The sequence below is a fragment of the Salvelinus fontinalis genome, chromosome 10 (genome assembly GCF_029448725.1).
Source record: "Salvelinus fontinalis isolate EN_2023a chromosome 10, ASM2944872v1, whole genome shotgun sequence".
Taxonomy (NCBI): Eukaryota; Metazoa; Chordata; class Actinopteri; order Salmoniformes; family Salmonidae; genus Salvelinus; species Salvelinus fontinalis.
In genome coordinates this window covers 48,942,776-48,958,951 of record NC_074674.1, presented here as the reverse complement: position 1 = coordinate 48,958,951, position 16,176 = coordinate 48,942,776, and the positions used below count along the sequence as shown (strand labels likewise).

Sequence of the window (16,176 nt, the reverse complement as noted above, 5' to 3'; positions counted from 1 at the left end):
TGGCTCACCCAGCCCTAGCAGCAGTACCCACCAGTGTTGAGGTCTCTAGGATGTTGTTCATGGCTCACCCAGCCCTAGCAGCAGTACCCACCAGTGTTGAGGTCCTCTAGGATGTTGTTCATGGCTCACCCAGCCCTAGCAGCAGTACCCACCAGTGTTGAGGTCTCTAGGTTGTTGTTCATGGCTCACCCAGCCCTAGCAGCAGTACCCACCAGTGTTGAGGTCTCTAGGATGTTGTTCATGGCTCACCCAGCCCTAGCAGCAGTACCCACCAGTGTTGAGGTCCTCTAGGATGTTGTTCATGGCTCACCCAGCCCTAGCAGCAGTACCCACCAGTGTTGAGGTCTCTAGGATGTTGTTCATGACTCACCCAGCCCTAACAGCAGAACCCACCAGTGTTGAGGTCTCTAGGATGTTTTTCATGGCTCACCCAGCCCTAGCAGCAGTACCCACCAGTGTTGAGGTCTCTAGGATGTTGTTCATGGCTCACCCAGCCCTAGCAGCAGTACCCACCAGTGTTGAGGTCCTCCAGGTTGTTGTTCATGGCTCACCCAGCCCTAGCAGCAGTACCCACCAGTGTTGAGGTCTCTAAGATGTTGTTCATGGCTCACCCAGCCCTAGCAGCAGTACCCACCAGTGTTGAGGTCTCTAGGATGTTGTTCATGGCTCACCCAGCCCTAGCAGCAGTACCCACCAGTGTTGAGGTCTCTAGGTTGTTGTTCATGGCTCACCCAGCCCTAGCAGCAGTACCCACCAGTGTTGAGGTCCTCTAGGATGTTGTTCATGGCTCACCCAGCCCTAGCAGCAGTACCCACCAGTGTTGAGGTCCTCCAGGATGTTGTTCATGGCTCACCCAGCCCTAGCAGCAGTACCCACCAGTGTTGAGGTCCTCCAGGATGTTGTTCATGGCTCACCCAGCCCTAGCAGCAGTACCCACCAGTATTGAGGTCCTCCAGGATGTTGTTCATGGCTCACCCAGCCCTAGCAGCAGTACCCACCAGTGTTGAGGTCCTCCAGGTTGTTGTTCATGGCTCACCCAGCCCTAGCAGCAGTACCCACCAGTGTTGTGGTCTCTAGGATGTTGTTCATGGCTCACCCAGCCCTAGCAGCAGTACCCACCAGTGTTGAGGTCCTCCAGGATGTTGTTCATGGCTCACCCAGCCCTAGCAGCAGTACCCACCAGTGTTGAGGTCTCTAGGATGTTGTTCATGGCTCACCCAGCCCTAGCAGCAGTTGACACCAGTGTTGAGGTCCTCTAGGATGTTGTTCATGGCTCACCCAGCCCTAGCAGCAGTACCCACCAGTGTTGAGGTCTCTAGGATGTTGTTCATGACTCACCCAGCCCTAGCAGCAGTACCCACCAGTGTTGAGGTCCTCTAGGATGTTGTTCATGGCTCACCCAGCCCTAGCAGCAGTACCCACCAGTGTTGAGGTCCTCCAGGTTGTTGTTCATGGCTCACCCAGCCCTAGCAGCAGTACCCACCAGTGTTGAGGTCTCTAGGATGTTGTTCATGGCTCACCCAGCCCTAGCAGCAGTACCCACCAGTGTTGAGGTCCTCTAGGATGTTGTTCATGGCTCACCCAGCCCTAGCAGCAGTAGACACCAGTGTTGAGGTCCTCTAGGATGTTGTTCATGGCTCACCCAGCCCTAGCAGCAGTACCCACCAGTGTTGAGGTCCTCTAGGATGTTGTTCATGGCTCACCCAGCCCTAGCAGCAGTACCCACCAGTGTTGAGGTCTCTTGGATGTTGTTCATGGCTCACCCAGCCCTAGCAGCAGTACCCACCAGTGTTGAGGTCCTCTAGGATGTTGTTCATGGCTCACCCAGCCCTAGCAGCAGTACCCACCAGTGTTGAGGTCCTCCAGGATGTTGTTCATGGCTCACCCAGCCCTAGCAGCAGTACCCACCAGTGTTGAGGTCTCCAGGATGTTGTTCATGGCTCACCCAGCCCTAGCAGCAGTACCCACCAGTGTTGAGGTCTCTAGGTTGTTGTTCATGGCTCACCCAGCCCTAGCAGCAGAACCCACCAGTGTTGAGGTCCTCTAGGATGTTGTTCATGGCTCACCCAGCCCTAGCAGCAGTACCCACCAGTGTTGAGGTCCTCTAGGATGTTGTTCATGGCTCACCCAGCCCGAGCAGCAGTACCCACCACCAGTGTTGAGGTCTCTAGGATGTTGTTCATGACTCACCCAGCCCTAGCAGCAGAACCCACCAGTGTTGAGGTCCTCTAGGATGTTGTTCATGGCTCACCCAGCCCTAGCAGCAGTACCCACCAGTGTTGAGGTCCTCCAGGATGTTGTTCATGACTCACCCAGCCCTAGCAGCAGTACCCACCAGTGTTGAGGTCCTCCAGGATGTTGTTCATGGCTCACCCAGCCCTAGCAGCAGTACCCACCAGTGTTGAGGTCTCTAGGATGTTGTTCATGGCTCACCCAGCCCTAGCAGCAGTACCCACCAGTGTTGAGGTCTCTAGGATGTTGTTCATGGCTCACCCAGCCCTCGCAGCAGTACCCACCAGTGTTGAGGTCCTCTAGGATGTTGTTCATGGCTCACCCAGCCCTAGCAGCAGTACCCACCAGTGTTGAGGTCCTCCAGGTTGTTGTTCATGGCTCACCCAGCCCTAGCAGTAGTACCCACCAGTGTTGAGGTCCTCTAGGATGTTGTTCATGGCTCACCCAGCCCTAGCAGCAGTACCCACCAGTGTTGAGGTCTCTAGGTTGTTGTTCATGGCTCACCCAGCCCTAGCAGCAGTACCCACCAGTGTTGAGGTCCTCCAGGATGTTGTTCATGGCTCACCCAGCCCTAGCAGCAGTACCCACCAGTGTTGAGGTCTCTAGGTTGTTGTTCATGGCTCACCCAGCCCTAGCAGCAGTACCCACCAGTGTTGAGGCCCTCTAGGATGTTGTTCATGGCTCACCCAGCCCTAGCAGCAGTACCCACCAGTGTTGAGGTCCTCCAGGATTTTGTTCATGGCTCACCCAGCCCTAGCAGCAGTACCCACCAGTGTTGAGGTCCTCCAGCATGTTGTTCATGGCTCACCCAGCCCTAGCAGCAGTACCCACCAGTGTTGAGGTCCTCCAGGATGTTGTTCATGGCTCACCCAGCCCTAGCAGCAGTACCCACCAGTGTTGAGGTCCTCCAGGTTGTTGTTCATGGCTCACCCAGCCCTAGCAGCAGTACTCACCAGTGTTGAGGTCTCCATCGCTGAGGCCCTCCAGGATGTTGTTCATGGCTCCCATGTAGAAGATGAGACGGAGCTTAGTGATGGACATGGTGACCAGAGAGAGGATGAAGAGAGGGCTGCTGATGCTCTGCATGAACGACTGGGCTGCAAGAGAGAAAGGGTTCGAGAGAGGTGTTTCAAAAAGCTATATTTGCTATGGAAGGTTTTTCACATGGCTGAAGTTATCGGTGTAAACTGTGGGCCTTGACACTCGTATGTAATGAGAGCACAAATAAGAACATCTGAACTAATTGAGTTTATTTTAATTACGCAACCAAGGGGCTGAATACTTATGCAAAGACTATATGTGTACATGTAACCGATGTGAAATGGATAGCTAGTTAGCGGTGGTGTGTGCTAATAGCGTTTCGATCGGTGAAGTCACTCGCTCTGAGACCTTGAAGTAGTTGTTCCCTTGGAGTAGTTGCACCTACTGACCAAAAATTATGTTATTATGAAATATATATTTATATAAATACATATTTAGGTTTAAGGAAATACAGCCAGGCATCACGTTACTACAAGACAAAACAGCTCCATCAAGCCATATGGTCTTGTCGGTTTTTACTGTAATAACAAAAAATATTGAAAAGGTAGTGGAATGGGATAATGTCTTATTGTTTGAAGTACAATACCATTATAGCTACTGTAGTAGGTCAAAGCTGTGTGCTGTAAAACCTTGGTAGAGCATGGGTGGAGGAGGCATTGTGGTGCTGTAAAACCTTGGTAGAGCATGGGTGGAGTAGACATTGTGGTGCTGTAAAACCTTGGTAGAGCATGGGTAGAGTAGGCATTTTGGTGCTGTAAAACCTTGGTAGAGCATGGGTGGATAGGCATTTTGGTGCTGTAAAACCTTGGTAGAGCATGGGTGGAGTAGCCATTTTGGTGCTGTAAAACCTTGGTAGAGCATGGGTGGAATAGCCATTTTGGTGCTGTAAAACCTTGGTAGAGCATGGGTGGAGTAGCCATTTTGGTGCTGTAAAACCTTGGTAGAGCATGGGTGGAGTAGCCATTTTGGTGCTGTAAAACCTTGGTAGAGCATGGGTGGAGTAGCCATTTTGGTGCTGTAAAACCTTGGTAGAGCATGGGTGGAGTAGCCATTTTGGTGCTGTAAAACCTTGGTAGAGCATGGGTGGAGTAGGCATTGTGGTGCTGTAAAACCTTGGTAGAGCATGGGTGGAGTAGCCATTTTGGTGCTTGTGAATTCCCTTTCTTTTTCAGCTTCAGACCAATGCTCCCATGACACATACTGTTCTTTGTTTAATGTGCTGTATGTATACTGTGTTATGTTGTAAGTACTTTGTGTTGCGTTATGTTGTCAGGAAGTTGAATGAAGTTTGTTGAGTTGTCAGAACGTTGTGTAATGTTGTATGAATGTTGTCTGAACGTTGTGTAATGTTGTATGAATGTTGTCTGAACGTTGTGTAATGTTGTATGAATGTTGTTTGAACGTTGTGTAATGTTGTCTGAACGTTGTGTAATGTTGTATGAATGTTGTCTGAACGTTGTGTAATGTTGTATGAATGTTGTCTGAATGTTGTGTAATGTTGTATGAACGTTGTCTGAACGTTGTGTAATGTTGTATGAACGTTGTCTGAACGTTGTGTAATGTTGTATGAATGTTGTCTGAACGTTGTGAAATGTTGTATGAATGTTGTCTGAACGTTGTCTGAACGCTGTCTGAATGTTGTCTGAACGTTGTGTAATGTTGTCTGAACGTTGTCCGAACGTTGTGTAATGTTGTATGAATGTTGTTTGAACGTTGTGTAATGTTGTATGAATGTTGTTTGAACGTTGTGTAATGTTGTCTGAACGTTGTGTAATGTTTTATGAATGTTGTCTGAACGTTGTGTAATGTTGTTACCTAGGATAGGATAAAGTAATCCTTCTGACCCCCCCCCCCCATTTAAAAGATTTAGATGCACTATTGTAAAGTGGTTGTTCCACTGGATGTCTTAAGGTGAATGCACCAATTTGTAAGTCGCTCTGGATAAGAGCGTCTGCTAAATGACTTAAATGTAAATGTAATGTATGAATGTTGTATGAACGTTGTGTAATGTTGTCTGAACGTTGTGTAATGTGTATGAATGTTGTCTGAACGTTGTGTAATGTTGTATGAATGTTGTCTGAACGTTGTGTAATGTTGTATGAATGTTGTCTGAACATTGTGTAATGTTGTATGAACATTGTGTAATGTTGTATGAATGTTGTCTGAACGTTGTGTAATGTTGTATGAATGTTGTCTGAACGTTGTCTGAACGTTGTGTAATGTTGTATGAATGTTGTCTGAACGTTGTCTGAACGTTGTGTCCTTACATTCCTCCATGGGTTTTCTGCTGACCTCCAGGTCCAAGGTTGAGAGACAGAGTCTGTGTCCTTCCTTAGTGGCCGGCTCTCTCTGCTTCAGACTGTTGCTCACACTCAGACGCTTCCCCACCGTGGTCACCTGGTGGTAGAACTGCTTCCCTGTGATCTTATGGTCAAAACCCAGCCAACTGAACTTTACCTTCACACTAAGGAGGAAGAGGGAGACAGGGAGAGGGGAGAGGGGAGGGGAGGGGAGAGAGAAAGGATGAGGGGGAGGTGGTGAGAGAGAGAGAGAGAGAGAGAGAGAGAGGGAGGGCAGTGGTGAGAGAGGGAAAGAAAGACGGAGGGAGGGGGGAGAGAGAGAGAGACATGTAACACAGTAACAGAGGGGTTCATGTAACACAGTAACAGAGAGGGGTTAACGTAACACAGTAACAGAGAGGGGTTAACGTAACACAGTAACAGAGAGGGGTTAACGTTACACAGTAACAGAGAGGGGTTAACGTAACACAGTAACAGAGAGGGGTTAACGTAACACAGTAACAGAGAGGGGTTAACGTAACACAGTAACAGAGAGGGGTTAACGTTACACAGTAACAGAGAGGGGTTAACGTAACACAGTAACAGAGAGGGGTTAACGTAACACAGTAACAGAGAGGGGTTAACGTAACACAGTAACAGAGAGGGGTTAACGTAACACAGTAACAGAGGGGTTAACGTAACACAGTAACAGAGAGGGGTTAACGTAACACAGTAACAGAGAGGGGTTCATGTAACACAGTAACAGAGAGGGGTTAACGTAACACAGTAACAGAGAGGGGTTAACGTAACACAGTAACAGAGAGGGGTTCATGTAACACAGTAACAGAGAGGGGTTAACGTAACACAGTAACAGAGAGGGGTCCATGTAACACAGTAACAGAGAGGGGTTAACGTAACACAGTAACAGAGAGGGGTTCACGTAACACAGTAACAGAGAGGGGTTAACGTAACACAGTAACAGAGAGGGGTTAACGTAACACAGTAACAGAGAGGGGTTCATGTAACACAGTAACAGAGAGGGGTTAACGTAACACAGTAACAGAGAGGGGTTAACGTAACACAGTAACAGAGAGGGGTTAACGTAACACAGTAACAGAGAGGGGTTAACGTAACACAGTAACAGAGAGGGGTTAACGTAACACAGTAACAGAGAGGGGTCCATGTAACACAGTAACAGAGAGGGGTTAACGTAACACAGTAACAGAGAGGGGTTAACGTAACACAGTAACAGAGAGGGGTTAACGTAACACAGTAACAGAGAGGGGTTCACGTAACACAGTAACAGAGAGGGGTTAACGTAACACAGTAACAGAGAGGGGTTAACGTAACACAGTAACAGAGAGGGGTTAACGTAACACAGTAACAGAGAGGGGTTAACGTAACACAGTAACAGAGAGGGGTCCATGTAACACAGTAACAGAGAGGGGTTAACGTAACACAGTAACAGAGAGGGGTTCACGTAACACAGTAACAGAGAGGGGTTAACGTAACACAGTAACAGAGAGGGGTTAACGTAACACAGTAACAGAGAGGGGTTAACGTAACACAGTAACAGAGAGGGGTTAACGTAACACAGTAACAGAGAGAGAGACACGTAACACAGTAACAGAGAGGGGTTAATGTAACACAGTAACAGAGAGGGGTTAACGTAACACAGTAACAGAGAGGGGTTAACGTAACACAGTAACAGAGAGGGGTCCATGTAACACAGTAACAGAGAGGGGTTAACGTAACACAGTAACAGAGAGGGGTTAACGTAACACAGTAACAGAGAGGGGTTAACGTAACACAGTAACAGAGGGGTTAACGTAACACAGTAACAGAGAGGGGTTAACGTAACACAGTAACAGAGAGGGGTCCATGTAACACAGTAACAGAGAGGGGTTAACGTAACACAGTAACAGAGAGGGGTTAACGTAACACAGTAACAGAGAGGGGTTAACGTAACACAGTAACAGAGAGGGGTTCACGTAACACAGTAACAGAGAGGGGTTAACGTAACACAGTAACAGAGAGGGGTTAACGTAACACAGTAACAGAGAGGGGTTAACGTAACACAGTAACAGAGAGGGGTCCATGTAACACAGTAACAGAGAGGGGTTAACGTAACACAGTAACAGAGAGGGGTTAACGTAACACAGTAACAGAGAGGGGTCCATGTAACACAGTAACAGAGAGGGGTCCATGTAACACAGTAACAGAGAGGGGTTAATGTAACACAGTAACAGAGAGGGGTTAACGTAACACAGTAACAGAGAGGGGTTAACTTAACACAGTAACAGAGAGGGGTTAACGTAACACAGTAACAGAGAGGGGTTAACGTAACACAGTAACAGAGAGGGGTTAACGTAACACAGTAACAGAGAGGGGTTAACGTTACACAGTAACAGAGAGGGGTTAACGTAACACAGTAACAGAGAGGGGTTAAAGTAACACAGTAACAGAGAGGGGTTAACGTAACACAGTAACAGAGAGGGGTTAACGTAACACAGTAACAGAGAGGGGTTAACGTAACACAGTAACAGAGAGGGGTTAACGTAACACAGTAACAGAGAGGGGTTAACGTAACACAGTAACAGAGAGGGGTCCATGTAACACAGTAACAGAGAGGGGTTAACGTAACACAGTAACAGAGAGGGGTTAACGTAACACAGTAACAGAGAGGGGTTAACGTTACACAGTAACAGAGAGGGGTTAACGTAACACAGTAACAGAGAGGGGTTAACGTAACACAGTAACAGAGAGGGGTTAACGTAACACAGTAACAGAGAGGGGTTAACGTAACACAGTAACAGAGAGGGGTTAACGTAACACAGTAACAGAGAGAGAGACACGTAACACAGTAACAGAGAGGGGTTAACGTAACACAGTAACAGAGAGAGAGACACGTAACACAGTAACAGAGAGGGGTTAATGTAACACAGTAACAGAGAGAGAGACACGTAACACAGTAACAGAGAGGGGTTAACGTAGCACAGTAACAGAGAGAGAGACACGTAACACAGTAACAGAGAGGGGTTAACGTAGCACAGTAACAGAGAGGGGTTAACGTAACACACTAACAGAGAGGGGTCCATGTAACACAGTAATACAGCTGGTTGTCACCACAGTTAAACATTCCTGATCTGACCTGGAGCTTGACCTATGACCTTTAACCTTGCCGTACATGACATTCTACAGGTTACCCTACCCGCACCTGTAGTCCATGTCCTCGGGGCCAGGGAAGGGTTCCAGGGGCCAGTTGAAGAAGCAGTTGAAGAAGACGAGGCCGGAACACGCTGCCCAGACAACCATGATGGTGATGAAGGTCACACCAAGGTCATAGATCACCTAGGACACAACAAAGATGATCAACTACATAACAGTTTGTTAAGGATGTTTTAGATACTTTTGGTGTGTGTGTAAACGTGCCTGTGTGTATTACCTTGACTCCAGGGAAGGTGACAGCAGAGGAGGCGTAGGAGCCGATCATCAGAGCAATGAACGTAGAACGCAGATTACCAAACATGTTAGGGAGCTGGAGAGAGAGAGCGAGAGAGAGAGAGAGAGAGAGACAGAGAGAGACAGAGACAGAGAGAGAGAGAGAGAGAGAGACAGAGAGAGACAGACAGAGACAGAGAGAGACAGACAGAGACAGAGAGAGACAGAGAGGGACAGAGACAGAGAGGGACAGAGACAGAGAGAGAGAGAGAGAGAGAGAGAGAGAGAGAGAGAGAGAGAGAGAGAGAGAGAGAGAGAGAGAGAGAGGGAGAGAGAGAGAGAGAGAGAGAGAGAGAGAGAGAGAGAGAGAGAGAGAGAGAGAGACAGAGACAGACAGAGAGAGAGACAGAGAGAGAGACAGAGACAGAGACAGAGAGAGACAGAGAGAGACAGAGACAGAGACAGAGAGAGACAGAGAGAGAGAGAGAGACAGAGAGACAGAGAGAGAGAGAGAGAGAGAGAGAGAGAGAGAGAGAGAGAGAGAGAGAGAGACAGAGAGACAGAGAGAGAGACAGAGAGACAGAGAGAGAGAGAGAGAGAGAGATGGACAATTTAAACAAATCACTTTATTTTTTCCAGTCTTCCTGTCTAAACTGGTTGGGGTCTCTCTGAGGGTCAGACAGAAACGCAAGGGAAAAGAGTCCGCATTTAGTTTTTTTTTTAAATACTGGGACTATATTCTTGGTGCTGTGAAAGACGATAGGCGGTGGAAGAGGTGGATATCTAGTGACGTAACACAGCGTTGACAGATCTCTAGTGACGTAACACAGCGTTGACAGATCTCTAGTGACGTAACACAGCGTTGACAGATCTCTAGTGACGTAACACAGCGTTGACAGATCTCTAGTGACGTAACACAGCGTTGACAGATCTCTAGTGACGTGACACAGCGTTGACAGATCTCTAGTGACGTGACACAGCGTTGACAGATCTCTAGTAATGTAACACAGCGTTGACAGATCTCTAGTGACGTGACACAGCGTTGACAGATCTCTAGTGACGTAACACAGCGTTGACAGATCTCTAGTGACGTAACACAGCGTTGACAGATCTCTAGTGACGTAACACAGCGTTGACAGATCTCTAGTGACGTAACACAGCGTTGACAGATCTCTAGTGACGTAACACAGCGTTGACAGATCTCTAGTGACGTAACACAGCGTTGACAGATCTCTAGTGACGTGACACAGCGTTGACAGATCTCTAGTGACGTGACACAGCGTTGACAGATCTCTAGTGACGTGACACAGCGTTGACAGATCTCTAGTGACGTAACACAGCGTTGACAGATCTCTAGTGACGTGACACAGCGTTGACAGATCTCTAGTGACGTGACACAGCGTTGACAGATCTCTAGTGACGTGACACAGCGTTGACAGATCTCTAGTGACGTGACACAGCGTTGACAGATCTCTAGTGACGTAACACAGCGTTGACAGATCTCTAGTGACGTGACACAGCGTTGACAGATCTCTAGTGACGTGACACAGCGTTGACAGATCTCTAGTGACGTAACACAGCGTTGACAGATCTCTAGTGACGTGACACAGCGTTGACAGATCTCTAGTGACGTAACACAGCGTTGACAGATCTCTAGTGACGTGACACAGCGTTGACAGATCTCTAGTGACGTGACACAGCGTTGACAGATCTCTAGTGACGTGACACAGCGTTGACAGATCTCTAGTGACGTAACACAGCGTTGACAGATCTCTAGTGACGTGACACAGCGTTGACAGATCTCTAGTGACGTGACACAGCGTTGACAGATCTCTAGTGACGTGACACAGCGTTGACAGATCTCTAGTGACGTGACACAGCGTTGACAGATCTCTAGTGACGTAACACAGCGTTGACAGATCTCTAGTGACGTGACACAGCGTTGACAGATCTCTAGTGACGTGACACAGCGTTGCAGCGTCATCTTTAGGACAAAAAACATGCAGTCGACTGCAATATTTTGAACGCAGAATAATAATAATAATAATAATAATAATAATAATAATAATAATAATAATAATAATAATAATAATAATAATAATAATATATATTTTGAACGCAGTAATACTTATATTATAGTTATACTGCACTCTCGCTGCAATCTTTTTTTTGTAAGAATTAGTCAAAGCTAATATATACATCTGTAAATAATGTGGACATTATTTTGATGAGACAATCCATTAGACATCCCACTATACGTAACAGAAAGTAAAGGGGATGCTGCTAACCAGTTAACCAGTGCAGCTAATCACAAAATGATGAATTATTCCACCAAAAAGCTAGTTGGCTACTGTAGTTACAGCGCCTTCAGAAAGTATTCAATTCAAAATGGTTTACATTGAGCTGTTGTGTCACTGGCCTCTACACACAATACCCCATAATGTCAAAGTGGAACTATGTTTTTTAATTTGTTTTATTTACAAATTATTTAAAAAATGTAAAGCCGAAATGTCTTGAGTCAATATGTATTCAACCTCTTTGTTATGGCAAGAAATACATCTAAATACGTTCCCGGAGTAAAAATATGTTAAACAAGTCACATTATAAGTTGCATGGAGTCACTCTGTGTATAATAATAGTATTTAACATGATTTTTGAATGACTACCTCATCTCTGTACCCCACACATACAATTATCTATAAGGTCCCTCAGTCGAGCAGTGAATTTCAAACACAGATTCAACCACAAAGACCAGGGAGGTTTTCCAATGTCTCTCAAAGAAGGGCACCTATTGGTAGATGGGTAAAAAAACTAAAAAAGGCAGACATTGAAAATCCCTTTGAGCATGGTGAAGTTATTCATTACACTTTGGACGGTGTATCAATACACCCAGTCACTACAAAGATAAAGATGTCCTTCCTAACTCAGTTGCCGTGGAGGAAGGAAACCCCTCAGGGATTTCACCATGAGACAAATGGTGGCTTTCAAACAGTTACAGAGTTTAATGGCTGTGTCAAGGTTGTGCGCTACTGGTGCAGAAGTCAGGTGCAGGAGAGCAGAGAGTATTGTTGCTAGCTCGCTAACATTATGAGTTTTCACGATGCAGCTGCCTGTTGGCACGACTCCCGAGTCAGTAGCCTCTAGCCTCTTTCAGCTGCAGCTGATCAAAGGAAGCAATCGCTGAGTGACATGCTGATCTACAGTCCCTCTTCATTGAGGTGCAGCTACAGTCTAGCTACAACTTTAGGGTAAATGGAACAAGCAGTTCATGTCAGAAGAGCTAGAAAGAGCTTGCTAGCTAACTGTGTCAGTAACGTCATTAGCTAATGTTACTTTTAATCAGCTCTTACACAAAAAAGGGCATTATCATTTTCACAATTTCAGAGTGTTATTTCGAACTCATAGTTTGGAAATATTTTTTTTTAAAGCTGGAAAATCACTTTTATAACTGCACTGCCCCTTTAAGTGGAGTAAAAAGCTTGCTAAGAGCGCGATGTGCATCACAACCAAGTATCTCTGTCTACTAAACACTGTACAGACAGACAGACAGACGGACGGACAGTCATGCCTCTTACCGTGAGGGAGGTGAAGGTCATGCCTCTTACCGTGAGGGAGGTGAAAGTCATGCATCTAACCGTGAGGGAGGTGAAGGCCATGCCTCTTACCGTGAGGGAGATGAAGGTCACGCCTCTTACCGTGAGGGAGGTGAAGGACATGCCTCTTACCGTGAGGGAGGTGAAAGTCATGCCTCTTACCGTGAGGGAGGTGAAAGTCATGCCTCTTACTGTGAGGGAGGTGAAGGTCATGCCTCTTACCGTGAGGGAGGTGAAGGTCATGCCTCTTACCGTGAGGGAGGTGAAAGTCATGCCTCTTACCGTGAGGGAGGCCTCTTACCGTGAGGGAGGTGAAAGTCATGCCTCTTACCGTGAGGGAGGTGAAAGTCATGCCTCTTACTGTGAGGGAGGTGAAGGTCATGCCTCTTACCGTGAGGGAGGTGAAGGTCATGCCTCTTACCGTGAGGGAGTTGAAAGGCCATGCCTCTTACCGTGAGGGCAGTGAAAGTCATGCCTCTTACCATGATGGAGGTGAAAGTCATGCCTCCTACCGTGAGGGAGGTGAAAGTCATGCCTCTTACCGTGAGGGAGGTGAAAGTCATGCCTCTTACTGTGAGGGAGGTGAAGGTCATGCCTCTTACCGTGAGGGAGGTGAAGGTCATGCCTCTTACCGTGAGGGAGGTGAAAGTCATGCATCTTACCGTGAGGGAGGCCTCTTACCGTGAGGGAGGTGAAAGTCATGCCTCTTACCGTGAGGGAGGTGAAAGTCATGCCTCTTACTGTGAGGGAGGTGAAGGTCATGCCTCTTACCGTGAGGGAGGTGAAGGTCATGCCTCTTACCGTGAGGGCAGTGAAAGTCATGCCTCTTACCGTGAGGGCAGTGAAAGTCATGCCTCTTACCGTGAGGGAGGTGAAAGTCATACCTCTTACCGTGAGGGAGGTGAAGGCCATGCCTCTTACCGTGAGGGAGGTGAAGGTCCTGCCTCTTACCGTGAGGGAGGTGAAAGTCATGCCTCTTACCGTGAGGGAGGCGAAGGTCCTGCCTCTTACCGTGAGGGAGGTGAAAGTCATGCCTCTTACCGTGAGGGAGGTGAAAGTCATGCCTCTTACTGTGAGGGAGGTGAAGGTCATGCCTCTTACCGTGAGGGAGGTGAAGGTCATGCCTCTTACCGTGAGGGCAGTGAAAGTCATGCCTCTTACCGTGAGGGAGGTGAAAGTCATACCTCTTTCCGTGAGGGAGGTGAAGGCCATGCCTCTTACCGTGAGGGAGGTGAAAGTCATGCCTCTTACCGTGAGGGAGGTGAAAGTCATGCCTCTTACTGTGAGGGAGGTGAAAGTCATGCCTCTTACCGTGAGGGAGGTGAAGGTCATGCCTCTTACCGTGAGGGAGGTAAAAGTCATGCCTCTTACCGTGAGGGCAGTGAAAGTCATGCCTCTTACCGTGAGGGAGGTGAAAGTCATACCTCTTACCGTGAGGGAGGTGAAGGCCATGCCTCTTACCGTGAGGGAGGTGAAGGCCATGCCTCTTACCGTGAGGGAGGTGAAGGTCCTGCCTCTTACCGTGAGGGAGGTGAAAGTCATGCCTCTTACCGTGAGGGAGGTGAAGGTCATGCCTCTTACCGTGAGGGAGGTGAAAGTCATGCCTCTTACCGTGAGGGAGGTGAAGGTCATGCCTCTTACCGTGAGGGAGTTGAAAGGCCATGCCTCTTACCGTGAGGGCAGTGAAAGTCATGCCTCTTACCGTGAGGGAGGTGAAGGCCATGCCTCTTACCGTGAGGGAGGTGAAGGCCATGCCTCTTACCGTGAGGGAGGTGAAGGCCATGCCTCTTACCGTGAGGGAGGTGAAGGCCATGCCTCTTACCGTGAGGGAGGTGAAGGTCATGCCTCTTACCGTGAGGGAGGTGAAGGTCATGCCTCTTACCGTGAGGGAGGTGAAGGTCATACCTCTTACCGTGAGGGAGGTGAAGGTCATGCCTCTTACCGTGAGGGAGGTGAAGGTCATGCCTCTTACCGTGAGGGAGGTGAAAGCCATGCCTCTTACCGTGAGGGAGGTGAAGGTCATGCCTTTTACCGTGAGGGAGGTGAAAGTCATGCCTCTTACCGTGAGGGAGGTGAAAGTCGTGCCTCTTACCGTGAGGGAAGTGAAAGTCGTGCCTCTTACCGTGAGGGAGGTGAAAGTCGTGCCTCTTACCGTGAGGGAGGTGAAAGTCATGCACATGCCTCCGAATCCGTTGAACGTCAGCGCGATGAAGATGAGTACAGACAGCTCTGTGGAGGAAGGTGGAGATACACAACACTGTTGAAGTGTAAAAACGAATGGCAACATGACGAAGACCAAACCCCATTAAACATGTTATTTATTACAGTGTTAAAATCAAGTGTTCCGTAACACCAAAAACTGCTTGGCAACTGATCTGTCACCAACGTGAAGGAGAGAAAAACCATGAACTTTGCTGGAATGTTGAAACACATCATCCTGGGACGTTTTGAAACATGACATGTGTGTCGTAACTCCTCTTCCTCACCCTGCCAGGAAGTGGGAGGACAACAGGAAATGGTTGTTTTGAGTTGTGTTTAGTGTCGATGAACATCCTTCACTTTAGGTGCTGTTTCCTCTCTACAGCCTCTAAACACTCTCTGTCTCTAGCCTCTAAACACTATGATGGTGTTTCCTCTCTACAGCCTCTAAACACTATGATGGTGTTTCCTCTCTACAGCCTCTAAACACTATGATGGTGTTTCCTCTCTACAGCCTCTAAACACTATGATGGTGTTTCCTCTCTACAGCCTCTAAACACTATGATGGTGTTTCCTCTCTCTACAGCCTCTAAACACTATGATGGTGTTTCCTCTCTATAGCCTCTAAACACTATGATGGTGTTTCCTCTCTACAGCCTCTAAACACTATGATGGTGTTTCCTCTCTACAGCCTCTAAACACTCTCTGTCTACAGCCTCTAAACACTATGATGGTGTTTCCTCTCTACAGCCTCTAAACACTCTCTGTCTACAGCCTCTAAACACTATGATGGTGTTTCCTCTACAGCCTCTAAACACTCTCTGTCTACAGCCTCTAAACACTATGATGGTGTTTCCTCTCTCTACAGCCTCTAAACACTATGATGGTGTTTCCTCTCTACAGCCTCTAAACACTATGATGGTGTTTCCTCTCTCTACAGCCTCTAAACACTATGATGGTGTTTCCTCTCTAGCCTCTAAACACTATGATGGTGTTTCCTCTCTACAGCCTCTAAACACTATGATGGTGTTTCCTCTCTCTGCAGCCTCTAAACACTATGATGGTGTTTCCTCTCTACAGCCTCTAAACACTATGATGGTGTTTCCTCTCTACAGCCTCTAAACACTATGATGGTGTTTCCTCTCTCTACAGCCTCTAAACACTATGATGGTGTTTCCTCTCTACAGCCTCTAAACACTATGATGGTGTTTCCTCTCTCTACAGCCTCTAAACACTATGATGGTGTTTCCTCTCTACAGCCTCTAAACACTATGATGGTGTTTCCTCTCTACAGCCTCTAAACACTATGATGGTGTTTCCTCTCTCTACAGCCTCTAAACACTATGATGGTGTTTCCTCTCTACAGCCTCTAAACACTATGATGGTGTTTC

At 47.5% G+C, this 16,176-nt stretch overlaps 1 pseudogene; it reads right to left on the bottom strand.

Annotated features, from left to right (window-relative positions):
- LOC129863323 (large neutral amino acids transporter small subunit 4-like) overlaps window positions 1–16,176 on the bottom strand; it is a 46,787-nt pseudogene that overhangs the window by 20,401 nt on the left and 10,210 nt on the right.